This window comes from Grammomys surdaster, unplaced genomic scaffold, assembly GCF_004785775.1.
Source record: "Grammomys surdaster isolate TR1022 unplaced genomic scaffold, NIH_TR_1.0 128, whole genome shotgun sequence".
Taxonomy (NCBI): Eukaryota; Metazoa; Chordata; class Mammalia; order Rodentia; family Muridae; genus Grammomys; species Grammomys surdaster.
In genome coordinates, this window is record NW_021604586.1 from 6,716,686 (window position 1) to 6,731,307 (window position 14,622).

Below are 14,622 nucleotides of genomic sequence, written 5' to 3' on the forward strand. Positions count from 1 at the left end.
GGACAGGCTTCCAGAGCCTGTTAGGATACTCCCTCCTTCCTAGCATTCTAGAACGTTCTCTGATGTGAGTCGCCATTCAGGATCCCTCACATCTGTAATCTGTCTCTACCCACAGATGCTGGACACGCGTCAGCATGAGTGTGCAGCCGTGGCAGTCTGTAGCTTTGGGCATGCCTACTTGGTAACTCCAAGAATGTCCTTCACTCTAGGCCTGGTGTCGTCCCTGTCCCCCTGGTGCCTCACGGTTGGTACTTTACCCTAGAAGAAAGTACAGGTGACTCTTGGGGAATGTTTAAGAGATGACGAAATACTCTATTATTTTAAAACCAGGAAGTAAAACACATCTCTGATGCAACCCCTCTAGAGAAGCCCCAGCTTTCTTGGCCCATGACCAAGATTTTGGCTTTTATCATCCAGCACTTCCTTTTGGGGACCCTGAGTGGACAGGTGCCCTCAGCTCAGGGATAGCTTGTGTGCTTCTGAGGTCTGTTCTTAAAGAGAATGGTGCAGGGGCTGTAAGGGCGGCTGTTCTCAGGGCACGTCACAGCGGCTGTCACAGAGCCACGGAGAGTGGCGACACACGTGACTCGTGTTGGCTGCTTCTTGCTGGTGCTTCACATCATCAGAGCCACATGGATGCAGGGCTGGGAGAGACGGCAGTGGGTGATTTCAGTGAAGTCGCAGGGCTCCAGAAGGTAGGAAAGCAGGAAGTCTTGGGGACAGCAGACGGCCAATCAAGGGCAGACTGGTCTGCTGTGTCAGAGTGAAGGCATGAGCTTGGTGGGCATGAGTGAAGGCATGAGAGGGAGGGGGCACCCAGGATTCTGCAGAGGGACACCTAAGGGTGTTCATACCATAAAAAGCTCGAGAGCTGCTAGATTTTCTCCATCAAAATAGAGGGTCCCTTGCTCTACCTGGGCTTATCTGAAGACATCTAAAGTCAGCTCTGGCTTTTCTCTCAAGCTAGAGGGAGGGTGATATTCCTGGCTTGAAGCCAGTCCTAGATATAGTCTTACCTGAACCGGTGCTCATCTTCTAACCAAGAGTTTCAGAACACAGCAGGACCCTGGCCTTAAAGGGACAGTTTCCCTCATGTGACAGAGCCCCAGGCACGTTCCTGTCTCTGTGGACCAGCCCTCTAAACATCAAGGGGACTAAGTATGTCCCAGCTCTGGTGTCTCTCTCTTCTCCCCTCTTTTCCAGAAGTATCCCCTGTTCAAAGCACACACCCCCCTTAGAATATGCTGACCTGGATTCTGAGGTCATACCCTACCATTCCCAAATACCATACGCCATGACTGCTGGGGCACAGGTGGGAGCGGGGCTGTAGGCATGAGAAGCTGACAGCTTGGTGACACAGCTGGGAGCAGGTGTCCTCTGTGCTCTGGCCTCAAGCTCTTCTGTCTTCATCATGAGCAGCAAGCAAGGTCTCTGCAGGTTTCCACACCAGACGGTACTCTCTAAAAAGATGAGGTCAGCCTCTGAACTCTATTTGAGGGCTCTGGAACAACCACAGAGTTCCCATAGAAGACCAGGGAAGTGGCTGAGGTAGACAGGACCATGGCCCCAGGTATGATCCAGCCAGGCCAAGCCAAGAAAAGACACCCGGGGCACTCAGAGACATGGCTTGGGACAATGAGCTGAGCTTTGTAAGAGCTGTACTTCTGTCCTGCATTCCCTGCCCACACATCCTGTGTCATGTGACTACAGAAAGCCACGTGGCATAAGAGACACAAGTCGCCCAGGGCCAGACTACAGGAAGAAGCTCATCCATCGGCCTGGTCTGACTCAGGTGCCATTGGTCCAGTGAAGAGGACACAGGACTGTCCCTGAGCTTGGCCCAGACTAAGATCTGGGTCTTGGGCCTATGGTAAGCCCCAGAGTCCTGGACACTTTGTGGTTCTACCTTTGTCCCACATCCTGTAGTGCGCATAGCCCAGGCCTTTCTATTCTGCCTCTGCCATGCACCCAGTACCTCCCCTCATTTACTGGTTTTGTTGGTCTATCAGGCAAGAGCCAGTCAATGGAGCATCATATACAGACTCAAGATGGCTACCTGGTACAGCTGACCTGGACAGCTTGCGTTCTCTCAAGCTCAGTCCTCTCACCTGCCAGTGAGAATGATTACAGGTTCCTGTTCCTCTCCCCGTGTGTGCAGGCAGTCATCCTCCCGGCTGCTGCTTCTTCCTCTCCCCAGAAGCAAGCTACCAGGCCATGTGGACACTCATGGAGAAAACACTGTGAGTTCTGCCCTTCCGGCTTTCTCAGCTACACAAATCTGCTGAGAGCAAAATACAACGCTATGACACTTCCTCAGAGACAACCTCTCCGGTGCTGCCTCAGACTCTGTCAAGCTGGACCAGAACCCAGTCTCATTACCTGAAGCTTTCCTGTGGCCTTTCCTGGAAGCACCTAAGGCTTCAAGTACAAGGAAAACCAGGGCCACAACCTGCTAGAGGCTCTACCTCCACCAGACCACTCTGGCTCTGCTTCTAGAAGTATCTGCCTCTCCTTTCACCCCCATGAATAGAAAAGCCTGTTCTTTCTAGCCCCAGATAAGTGTGTCACAGAGCTAGGACTGGTATAGAATTTTCATGGCACCAACTCCTAGTCCCTGTAGGCAAGCAAGAGGCCTGTGAGCTGGCTGTTTGTCCTCCTCTGAAGGGTTAAGACCTCTAGGCTGCAGCTGTAGTTAGATGCATGACAACAGAGGTGCTGTCCCCAGCCAGGCCGGACTTTTTCGAGGCCTCAGGCCTCAGTTTCCCAGAGGGTTACCTCAGCTGTTCCAGAACTGAAGCATTCAGTGTGTGGGTGTTGGAATGTTCCACCAGCGTGCTGGGTGCCACCCACCCAGGGGACCGGGAAGTGAAATTGCTCAGTCTGCGTTGGGTGCGGCAGGCGGGGGGTTGGGGGGGTATTTGAGTTTACCCGGAAGATTATTATCAAGGGAAGTAAGGAGGCCAGTCTATTTTCTTTTTCTTATGAAATTTTTTGAGATGATATCTTGCTACATAGCCCAGGCTGCCCTCAAACGCAGGATCCTCCTGCCTGGAATTATACATAAACATCACCACACCCTAGAAATCTTACTCTGGAGTAGAGGTCAAACTGTAGTACCAGCTCATGGGTTTCTCAACCGAGAGAGGCTCTATACCAGCCTGAGTTTCACGACACCCTCCTCATCTTGAGATTGGTCTTTATTTTGAGACTCCATCTGAGGTGGACACTGAGGGTCAGCGGAGGAGAGGGAGAAACTGCATCTTGAACACGTTGGAAGCTGGCTTGTTTGAGACCCCGCCCCCTGCCCTCTATAATGGCACACATAGGTGTCTATCCTTGCCCACTGTGGTGACAGGGCTGTCTTCCCTTGAGCTGAAGAAAGTCTTGTTTAAATATTTATTTACATGTGTGCACTCTAATGTGCGTGTGGCAATCAGAGGACAGATTGCAGAAATTGTCCCTCTCTTGTTCCATTCTGTGCATCCTAGGGAGCCAGTCCAGGTCATCAAACTTGATGGCAAGACCCACTGAGCCAAACAAGAAGCAATTTTCTGTGCAATGACCAATCAGATAGGCAACAGGCACATTGAGCAGGGACCTGCCCTCCTGTACTGGCTTCTGCACCATGGTGACTGGCCTGGGAGTGTGCTAAGACTCCTGTCTTCAGGACCCAGCGATCATTTGCCCAGCTCTGAATGGAGAGGTGGCTGCAGTTATCAACCCAATCCAGGTCAGAAGCCAGAAGCAGAGACAGGTGCAGCTGCAGCATCAGAGCTATGTAAAAATGGAACTGTGGTGCCGTTAGAAACCGTTCAGTGCTGAGATGGCTACTGCAGTGCTCACCAGGGCCTCAACCCTACACAGACCAGCTCTAGGGTCTACAGCACCAGGGCCCTATCTCTGGTCACCCTCCATTTACTGCTTGTGACTGCGGGGATGAAAATGAAAGCCATCTGTCTCAGTTACTTTGTTGTCACTGTGATAGAACACCATGACCAAGTGTGACTTAGGGAGAAAGGAGTTTGTCTTGACTGTTGGTTCTAGAGGGATAAGGCCCATCGTGGTGGGAAGACATGGCGGGTGGCAAGCAACAGACCTTTGTGGCAAGAGCAGGAAGCTGAGAGATCACATCTTTTGCCACCAGCAGGAAGCAGAGAGCAAGGCAGACGTTGGGCACAGCTTTGGACCTCAGAGCTTCCCCTGCTGAGTGAAGTATTTTCTTCAGCAAGGCCACAGCTTCAAGACCTCCCTCAAACTGCCCCACCCACTGGGGACCAAGAGTCCAAATGCCTGCACCTATAGGGGACATTTGACATGTCAACTACCACAACTATGATCGCCAGAAGCTGGTACGAAAGCCATCAACCTATATCACACCCACGGTGGCCACTGGGATTTTGGCAGATGTGACTCTGTGCTAACAGAGCCAATAGAACTTTATCTATTGAATAGCCAACAGCTGGCATTACGCCCTTAGCCTGAAGCCGCTGACCTTGGACAAGAGCACTGAGGTTCAGAGTCACCTATCCGAAGTCACATGGTTTTAAATAGCAAAGCCGGTTAATCATACTCTGGGACCCTGCCCAGAGCATCTTTGAGTGGCCACTGAGCCCCTCAACTCTGAGGGGATGAGTGGGCAGAGAGCCATGCAGAGCCAGGGAGGGTCTAATGTGTTGTTTCTTTGCTCAAAAATGGGGTTAGAGATGATGATTCTGTGATCTATCCCAGCATGCACTGGGGGGGGGTTAGCAATCCTCTAACCTGTCCCCAAGAACTTGAGTGGTTCTGATTACAGGTTTGGAATACTCAAGTATTGGACTTCTATGGAAGATATTTGAGGAGGAGGAAGAAGAGGAGGAGGAAGAGGAGAAGGAGGAGGAAGAGAAGAAGGAGGAGGAAGAGAAGAAGGAAGAGGAGGAGGAGGAGGACTTCAAGGCATATGTATGTGCTAAAAACATGTAAACCATCTAATCTCATATCTCAACATAAGGAAAACTGATTCCAAGAGTAGTTGGACCCAGAATCCGGGCCTCGCCGAAACTGAAATCCTAGCTGGACAGGCTGTTAAGTGGTTTCCGAGCACAGGCCCACCCACCCGAAGCCCCTGGAAGTTACCTTCCACTGGTCACTTACACTTCCTTCTGGAAAGCCCCTTGGGCTTTGTGTCTGACAGTGAGACTGACTACGGCAGTGTCCTGGGCCACCCGTCTGAGCTCCTGACGCAGGTACACGATTATTACACTGAGGTTTGAAAACCAGGAAATGCTTTGGGGATCCACCAGGCCAAGCAGGGGAGGATAGAGAGTGTGGCTGCCTCCTGCCCTGATGCTGTCCTGTTCACCTGTAGACAGGAGCAGGAACAGTGGAGGAAGGGTGCTGGGTAAGTGGGGCGGGGGTGGGGGTGTGGTAGAACAGTGAACAGAGTTTTCATCCTGCCCAAGTAAGGTCAGACTTAAAAATATACTCATGATGTTGACCAAATGAAACACCTCATGGCTGGCTTCCAGATCTGCAATTTAGATGCAGTGGTGTTAATGCCGGCACCATCAGGGGCTCTTTCCGGAACACACGGAGCTCAGGGCTGCCTGAGTTATCAATATCATCAGCAAATATTTACAGAGCAGCACAGACACCTGTTCCTAAACAGACGCACAGCTGCAGAGGTCTGACCTGTCCCGGTGTGGATTGCTGTGAGGTTCTGTAAAAGCTGGGGGTTGGGGGGGAGACCTCTCTGGGTCTCAGTTTCTCCATCTGTCAAATGGGAATAAATCGAGACTGGCCTCAGAGGGACTCCTTCAGTGGGATTTTTTCCTATTCTTTAGGTGCTTTATTATTTTATTTTTATTTTTATTTTTATTTTATTTGTTTTGTAAGGTTCCTAGAGTCTCCCAGCTGAAACCAGTTGAGGGCAGAGGAGACAGGCCCCAGGATGCCCTGGAGCTGACCAGGCCATGCTAATGATGCACTATACTTCCTAAGTCCCAGGACTGCAGGTACATGCTGGGTGACCTCTGTGGATGTGACGCTTCTGTGCACAGACACATATGCCCTTGTCTCCAGGGCCACAAGGCCAGACACACTGCTGGCAGTACTCCATGCTGGCAGGACTCCGTCTGGCCAGGAGGGCTGACAGACATGCACCAGGAAGCCTGGGCACTGGGACACAAGCCAGCATTGCCCCACGGCTATGACTCGTTTGCACTGAGCGCTGGCCGGAGCAGCCAGACCTGGACTGAACCTCTGGTCGTGCCTCAGGCTCTGTGCTCAGTATTAGAGAAATTGTCCTTCCCTCAGGGTTTGTAAAGGCTAAGCTGCAACAGGCCCCTTTAAGTCCTTGTCATTCCCCTCCCCCATCCAGGCTCATTCTAGAGGACAGTATGGGGTCCCTGTAAGGACATTGAGGTTATCTGGAGGCTCAAGGGACCAACTGCTTTTGTTCTCTCAAAATCCACATGTGGTAAAGCCCCTGCGGTGACAATATTAACCATGGGGCTTTGGCAAAGGAGGAACATGAAGCCCACTTGAGAGGGGTTGATGTCTATCGGATTGGCCTGTGAGCATGTCCATGGGGCATTTTCTTAATTAATAACTGATGTTGGAGGGCCCGGTCCATTGTAGGGCCACCCTTGGTCTGGGGCATGCGGCTGTGTGAGAAAAGTGGATGGAACGAGCTGGTCAGCAGTATTTCTTCACGGCCTCTGCTTCAGTTTCTGCCTCCAGGTCTGTCTTGCCTTGAGCTCCATCCCTAACTTCCCTCAGTGCACTACACCGTAGAGGTGTAAGAAAAGCCAACCCTTTCCTCCCCTACGTTGTTTTGGTCATAGTCGTTACCACAGCAACAGGGAACAAAGTGGGACACCCGTAGTCACGCTGGGGGTGGATATGTCTGTCAGGCAGGGTGGGAGACGTTCAAGTGGGGGAGTTTCGTGTGACTCCCACAGCTTAGCGTTGGCACCAAGCGGAAAGACAGTGAATGGTGACAGTTTTCCCGTCTAATCTCATCTTGGGTTAACGCCACAGTGGATGTATGTGGGCCTTACCTAGCTATCATTCCTTAGCCATAATGTCTCCTGCAAGATTTTCCTCTTCCTATTCCCCCATCCTCAGGACATGTCCTGGGGCCTGAGCTTTGCTGTTTGTGAGGCTCAAGGCACTGGGTCTGGCAGGCTACCCACACTGTCCAGTGTGGTCTTCCCATGGACACTGGATCCTGTTCAAGGGCAGTTGGGTCTTGGAAGCCACACTGTATGGGAAAGACCCTGAGAAGTGCAGGAAGGGAGACTGAGGCAGAGAGGGGCTCGGCAGAATGTGCAGAGGGCACACTCTGGCCAGTGCCTTCTGTACTGCAGACTGGCACAAGCCCACTCCAGAATGCCGGAAGCCATAAGGTCGGGGTGCCCAGAGACCCCAGGGCCCAGCACTAAGGGGGCATCATCAGGCCCTTCGGCCTCCCTTTCCACTGTGCTAAGTAGATCAAAGGTTTGGTCCCTCCTGAAGGCCCTGTACTAACTTCCTGGCCACCCACAGTAGGGTGCCCCAAGCTGCTGCCCCCCTCCCCAGGCATAATTTTATTTTTAAACATTTGCTATGTCTTCTTTATAAGGCTTTGCTCTCTCCGCCCCTACAGTTCCGTACTTCTTCCTATTGTACAGCCCAGTGCCCTTACCTGGGTGTCAGCCTCAGGGACCTGGGTCTGTCAGGCCACTCTTAGGACCCAGTCTCCTCTAGGGGTCAGTTCCAGCCTCTCTTGACTCCTGACTTTTCCCAGAAGGTTTCAAAGGCCTAACCCCCTTCACAGGGTCCTGTGTCCCTCCTCAGTACCTTCTCACTCCATCGAAATCTCAGTCCTCCCTCCCTCCCTCCCTCCCTCCCTCCCTCCCTCCCTCCCTCTCACACAGCTAGGGAATGGAAAATGAAGGAGCATTCATCTCCTTATCCCAGAGCATGACATTCTGGTCAGGCCAGATGCTCTTCGTGGATAGGGCTCATCCCTGGGGCCCTCTGCAAAGTCAGGGATGCTCAGGAGGCCAGAAAGAGCAAGTCAGACAGGAGAGCACCTGGGAAATGTGGTCATTATAAACCTCTAAGCTATGTTGCAGCTTCTTCCTGAAGCTGAAGGGTTGAGTTCACAGGTATGGTCTGCTTAGAGTTCCTGTTGGGGGCTCAGCCTCAACGGATCTCCCCGCTCACACCCAGTTCCCTCGGCTCACGCAGAGCCTCGCTGTAATATACGGTGATCACTCATGCATCAGTGGCGACATGAAGCCTGGCCCTCATTTCTGGACTCTCTCAGTTTTGGGGGCCTTCAGACAGATACTCCTCTCTCTGGGGGTCAACTCTGGAGCCCAGGGACCCCTGGACCTCGGCTCATGGCACCGACAGTTCTATATCTGTGCCAGCTTGGCACCCGTGACAGGAAGGCTGCTCAGATGGCGTAGGTGGTGCCTGCCGCCTGGCACCGGTGATGAGAAGCACATGGGCTCTGATGAGATAGGGGGAGGGGGCTGCTGACTGAAGGCAGAGGAGGAGTGTAGCAAGAGAAATGACAGGTGGGAAGCGGATGGAGGATTTGGAAACAAATCAAATTTTCAGTCGCCAGGAAATAGATCCCCAGCCACAGGTAGTCTGCAGAAGGGAGTTGCTGCCTCCCAACTGGCACCTCAAGGGGCAGCAGGGGCGCCTCTCGCAGCTGCTTCACCAAGCTGGCAGATGTGCTGCTGTGCCATGTGGAAGGAGCCAGTCCCTGGGAGCGCCCATGCCAAGCTGGTGTCAGCTGCAGGGAAGCCACATGTGTGGCACTTGGACACTTTTGCCCCGTGAGGCCTGACATTCGTAGCTTCATGGGAAGGAGTTCTGGAAGGACTGGGGTCTCAATATGTCCCTGCCAGGGTCTCCGATCCCATGACAGTCCCACACGGCTCCCTGTCTATTACATGGCCCTGTGAGCCAGCTTTGTTTACTCACACCTCAGAAAAGGCTAGCCAAGTGCTCGCAACAAATGCCCTGTGCCGTATCTACTGGAGTAAACGTAGAGTCAAGCCCTCTGTGGGTTCCTGGAACTTTGAAGACCCACGAGAACCTTCTCCAAGGCCAGACAACAGGGCTGTGGAGAGGAAGCGTAGGTGATGTGGACAGAGGGGGTGTGTAGATGAAGTGTAGACACGAGCAGAATAGACTTTGAGAGTGAGGTGTTTTACATGGACAGGAGCCATGTAGATTAGGTATGGGACAGAAGGGCCAGGAGGATGAGTTGGAGACATGGACAGAGAGCCTGTGTGGGCCAGCCTTGGATATAGTCAGAGCAGCTCTGTGGGAGAGTTGTGGTCCAAAAGTGGATGAAGTCAGATCAAGCAATGGATCAAGGTTTGCACTTGTGACTGGCTTTAGATCCAGGTCCCGGTTAGTTAGTTCAGTCAGTTTGCTGAGTAGCTCGCAGAACTCAAGGAAATGTCTACTGGTTTATTTAAAAGGACATAAATCAGGAAAAGAGGCCAGCCAGACAAGGGGAACGGTAAAGGGCTAGAAGTGTCCCCCATGCAGGAGCTTCTAACCAAACCATTTGGGTACACCAATTTCCAGTGTGCTCACGTGCCAACAGCCTCCCTCTCCTCTCCTCTCCGGCTTTTGAGCAGATATCACAGCCTGAGCATAACAGTGAATGGGCTTGTGTGGAGGTGTGGCTGGGCAGAGCGGGTGAGGGGCACAGACCAAGGCCTGTGGCCAGGTGGAGATACTTAGCCAGGCTTGTCTAGCCGATACTTCTTGGGGATTTGAGCCTCTGTGACCTGCTTGGGGAAGAGAAATTCTAATCTTTAATTTCTGTGACCTGTTGAAGAGGTGGCTATGAGTCAGGAGTCACAGAAAAACCCCAAACAGCCATTTTATCCGAGTTCCCATTTCTTAGGACGCTGACAGTGTTTTAGGAGCCCTGTGCCAAAACCCAATTCCAAAATTCTTGGCCTCAGGATGGCGTGAGCAAGTTCACTCGGGTAGAGACTGTAGACTCACCAGGACACCAGTGCAGGCTCCTACAGAACAGGCCGCCTGCAGAAGGTAATATGTTCACAGCTTGCAGAAGTTCTCTTTATGAGCAAACTGCCAGCCAGATCTGGGCTATGCTTCAGTCAAGTGAGAAGGTGTGACCCAGGCGCCCCCAGCAGCTTGTGCTCATTAAGCTGGAGGTGCAAAGGACTTGAGGGAGGGACTAAGTCCCTTCCCGGATGTGGCAGCGAGGAGATTTTTTTTTTCTGGAAAGGGTAAGTGTGCACATGTTAGGGGGTCAGCAGGTGTCTGGAGTATGCAGGCATGTGATGGGGGCAGGGAAAGGTCTGGTATCTAGTGTGTGAGATGTGGCATAGAAAGTGAAGTGTCATCTCCACCACCTGAACCCAAGGTGGAAAAAGAGGCTGTGTCTTGATTTGAAACTGTCACGTGGGATGGCTCAACCATCTCCTCGAGGGAAGGTGGGAGCTGGCTTCCTGCCCAAGGCTGCAGGTGCTGCCGTCTGACTACTTCCGTTTATCCCACATCTGTTGACAGGCACCTGTCCGTGATCAGGATGGGGAGCCAGTGATGAAGAAGGCAAGAGTAACGGTGTTCACACTTGCCCGCAGCAGGAAGTGCTCTGGTGGCCTGTGCTCACAGCCTCTCTCTGAGGAGCAACTGCTATGCTCCACCCTTGCATTTGCTAAGTCCACGTGGCCACCCGATCCACTGTGCCAGGCCCTCGTGGCCTTGTCTCTGCCGACTCTTTTGAGTTTCTCCTATGAATTCCCTTGCTCTGTCTTTTCCACTTTCCCTTTCCTAAATCTCAAATCCTGCCCTCGGAACTTCCCAGTGCCCACCCAGTCTCTTTCCCCTCTGCTTTCCACCTTGGCTCTTTGTCCAGATACCTCCCTTGTTTCCAGCTCTTCTGTAGAGGATTCTGTTTAGCCACCGCTATTCCTAGCCCTCAGGTCTTTGGGAAACTCTCTCTTGGAGCATCTTGATCCTGCAGAACCTCTGTACCTCAGCTGAGGGCAGTAGTGGGGGTCATGTTGGAGTTCTCCACGCATGGAAATCCCTGCTCTCTGCACTTATTTTTCCAGACTGTGTTAGTCCACATCTCTCATGTTAGTGACTATATGGATAACCTCAAACGTCTGGTCATTCCCGACAACTTGTGCTATGGTCACTGAAATGCCAATCAGAAGCTCAGGGGGTGGGTGGGGTGGGACCCTGTGGGCCTCTTGTTATTTTTGTATAAGTGTGTGTGTGTGTGTGTGTGTGTGTGTGTGTGTGTATGTCTCTGTCCATCCACAGAGACAGAATCCCCCATGGATCTGAACTGCTTGGTACAAGTGTTTGGAATCAGAGTCAGATCTTCTGGGTGAGGAGTACATGCTCTAACCACTGAGCTACCTCTCTAGCCATTCTATCTCTTCTGTTGTTGGTTTTGTGATTTTTGTTTGTTTGGGTTTTTTTTTTGAGACAATCTTATGTATCCCTAGCTGGCCTCAAACTCTCTATGTAGCCAGATAAACCTGAATTTCTAATCCTTTTGCTTCCACATTCCAAATACTGTGATTACAGGCATGCAATACCATGTCTGGTTTAGGCAGTGCTGGAAATCCAACCCTGGGGGTTATGCAAACAACTGGGCACTCCAAACCCAAATCCAGACTCTTGATGAGTTCCAAGGCCCAGGGGGTCACAGAAGCTGACTTGATTCATCTCCAGGCCACATCTTGGTCTATGCTTTGGAAGTAGACATTTAAGCATAGAAGTCCTAGGGCCTGTGGTGTAAATCCCAATGTTAGACACTGTGATTTACGTTGATACTCTGTCTCTTCCTCTCTATGATCTCACTTGCCAAAAAGGGGGAAAGAAAAGGAAACAAAAAGTTTGTTAGAAACAATATAACTTCAGAAGCCTCCTGAATGTTGTGTATGGCTATTGTAAAGACACTGAGTGCTTTACAAGACTCAGAAGCCCACATCCTTACGAGGGTATCTACCGTCCTTGCCTAAATCAGCTCCCTCATCTATCAGCCTGTCTCAATTTTTATGCTTAAAACTATATTAAAGCTATGTCTTAATAACTCCAAATGTGCTTCATAATGAATTACCCTGAAACCCAAAGTCAAGAAGTCCCTGTTTTACAAACTACCTGGAGGTCTGCACCGCTTCTCCAGCTGCTGCAGGTAGAGGAGTTGTCTCTAGCTTTGCTGCCACTGACAAACGGACCTTAGTGTCTAGCTTTCGAGGTTTATCTTAACTGTACAGAAATTGTTTAATATCCTACTCTAAAGCTGGCTGTGGTGGCACAGACCTGTAATCCCTATACTCAGGAGGCCGAGGCAGAGGAATTACCAGGTGTTTAATGCCAGCCTGTGCTACAGAATGAGACCTTGCCTCCATCCTGTGGCAGTCCCTGATCCGTGTCGCAGATTTAAAAATCACCTGGTGTTTTTAGCATGCAGACCCCCAGCTGCAAGCCGAGGAGCCCCTCTTCAGGGACCAAGGAAGTCCATTTACATTCTGTTTTAGGGAAGATGGTGACTACAGCTTTATGGTCCCTTTGACCACGGGAGCCATCATGCCTATTAAAATGATCGTTGAGGGCAGAGGATACATCTCCGAATTGTTGCAGTGCTTGTCTGGCACGTGTAAAGCCCCGGGTTTCATCCTTGGCACTACGTAAGCTGAATGTAGCGAAGCAAACCCATACATAATTAGTCATCTCTTAAGAAGTAGAGGGAGATCATCCTTAAGTACATTGTCGAGTTCAAAGCCGGCTTGGGCTACATGAGACCCTGTCTCAATAACAACAGTTAAATAGGACCCAATGCAAACAACCCGATAAGTACTGCAAACCGTACTTATTCTATCAGGACAATGGATCTAGAGGTCTGGTAACAGCTGTCAAGCACCTAAAGGTCACTCTCTGGCAGTCTTTCTCAGGAGTTGAGACCGGATACCGTATGCGAATGAACAGGAACGCTCGACTCCGGAACCTATAAAGCAGGCTCTTCATGCGCGGGGACATATTAGATTGTCGGACACTTTTCGCCTGCGGACATTTTTAGGTGTAGGACTCATTCCGGCCAGATCCACCCACCTGGCTGACCTCTCACTCCCGCGCCCCACCCCCAGTGACCCCCGCCTGACCCCAGGTGAGCGCGTAGCCGGAAACAAGAAAGGGGGTGTCGAGGTGAGCTGGAGCTGATCAGGGGGCCGTGGGAACTGTTGGGCAGGTGTCTGTCATAGCGCGAGAGAAACTTTTGTATGATAAACTCACGTCCTCCTCCGCCCCCGCCGGGCCGAAGTCACAGGAGGCCCCTCCCTGATTTGTTTGCGCCCTGCACCATGTGGAATGCATGTTGCCAGGGTCCTAGCTCGGAAGGGTAGATGGGTCCCGAGAGCAGACTGAGGCGGCAGGGACTGGACGAGCGTGCATGCAAGGAAGGGCTTCTGGATTTGGAAGCGGGTCCGGGAATTTCTCTAAAGGAGAAGTGTGATGATTCTCATGCTGGGAGGGAGCTCGTCTGTGGCTGACTACTAAGACCTGCGAAAGCGTCCAGATATTGCTGTAGAAGCACATCTAAGCCGTGGGGTGACCCGCGAGGGAATCCTAAAATCAGAAATGCGCTAAGTGTTCTCAAGGCCAACGTGATTATTGTGAAACAGGTGTCCCTGCTGCCCTGCCCTTGTCTTGAGGTGGATGTAAACATAACCTTTCTTGATGGCCTTTTTTTTTTTTTTTTAAATTTAGAGACAGGGTCTCATATATTCAAACTGTCCTTGGACTTCTGGTCCCTTTGCCTTCAGCATGCCCATTTAGTTGGTGCTGAGGACCAAGGGCTTTCTGCATGCATGGTAGGCACTTACCAATACACCCCAGCTACCAGATGTCTTTTTAAAATAGTAGTTTATTATCGAGAATGGATATAGGTTTCAACATTGCTACTTTAACATGTAGCTTTGACAGTTCCCAAACCACAGGTATCATGTGGCATTCTCTGGCATCCCTGGACGTGAAATGGATTGGAAGACCATGCACAGCAAAATGCCCTGAATAGACAGACTTTGTTTTGCCCTAAAGAGCTGGCTCTGATTGGATGAGCTAGGAGTTAGCACAGCACTGATGTTTAAGTGCTTGGGTCGTGCTTGTGCCTGAAGACCAACGCAGCTTTGGAGGCCTGGACTGGTCCTGTTTCCATATATGGGAGAGTAAGACAGTGCCTCAGAGGGGACATGGTAGGACTTATACTAATTGAAGGTGGAACAGCAGTTCCAGCATGAGAACAGCTGTCTGTACAGGATTTAGTTTGCTTTTACCCTCTACCACCCTCCCTGACCCAAGGTCAGTGTCTCCTTCTCATGGAGGCCACTGTTCTTTTTGTGGGTATCTCCTCACAGAATGAGGGGCCCATAGGAACTGTAACTGAGTCTGTTCTACAAGGAGCCTGGCTTGATACCTCCTGATACTCGGTGTCTGTCCTTGGCTACCAACCTTCAGGGCTCAGGACCTACCCTGGAGGTCCTGAAGCTCCATCATCAACTCTGCCTGCTCCAAATCTGGAGCAACCTACTGTGTTGCTTATGCCCGATTAGCCATGTTGGCTCAGCCCTACCACCTCAT

General features: G+C 51.3%; 1 protein-coding gene across 2 annotated transcripts in view; it reads left to right on the forward strand.

Moving 5' to 3' along the window:
- The first annotated feature begins 13,074 nt into the window (after positions 1–13,074).
- The window catches only part of Acsf3 (acyl-CoA synthetase family member 3), a 41,725-nt gene continuing 40,177 nt past the window's right edge, over positions 13,075–14,622 (forward strand). The window contains exon 1 of one of the 2 annotated variants that reach the window (XM_028753640.1): positions 13,075–13,153. The gene's annotated coding sequence lies outside the window, so the exon portion shown is untranslated. Of the gene's footprint in view, positions 13,192–14,622 lie in introns of both variants that reach the window. The other variant, XM_028753639.1, reaches the window with a different exon arrangement.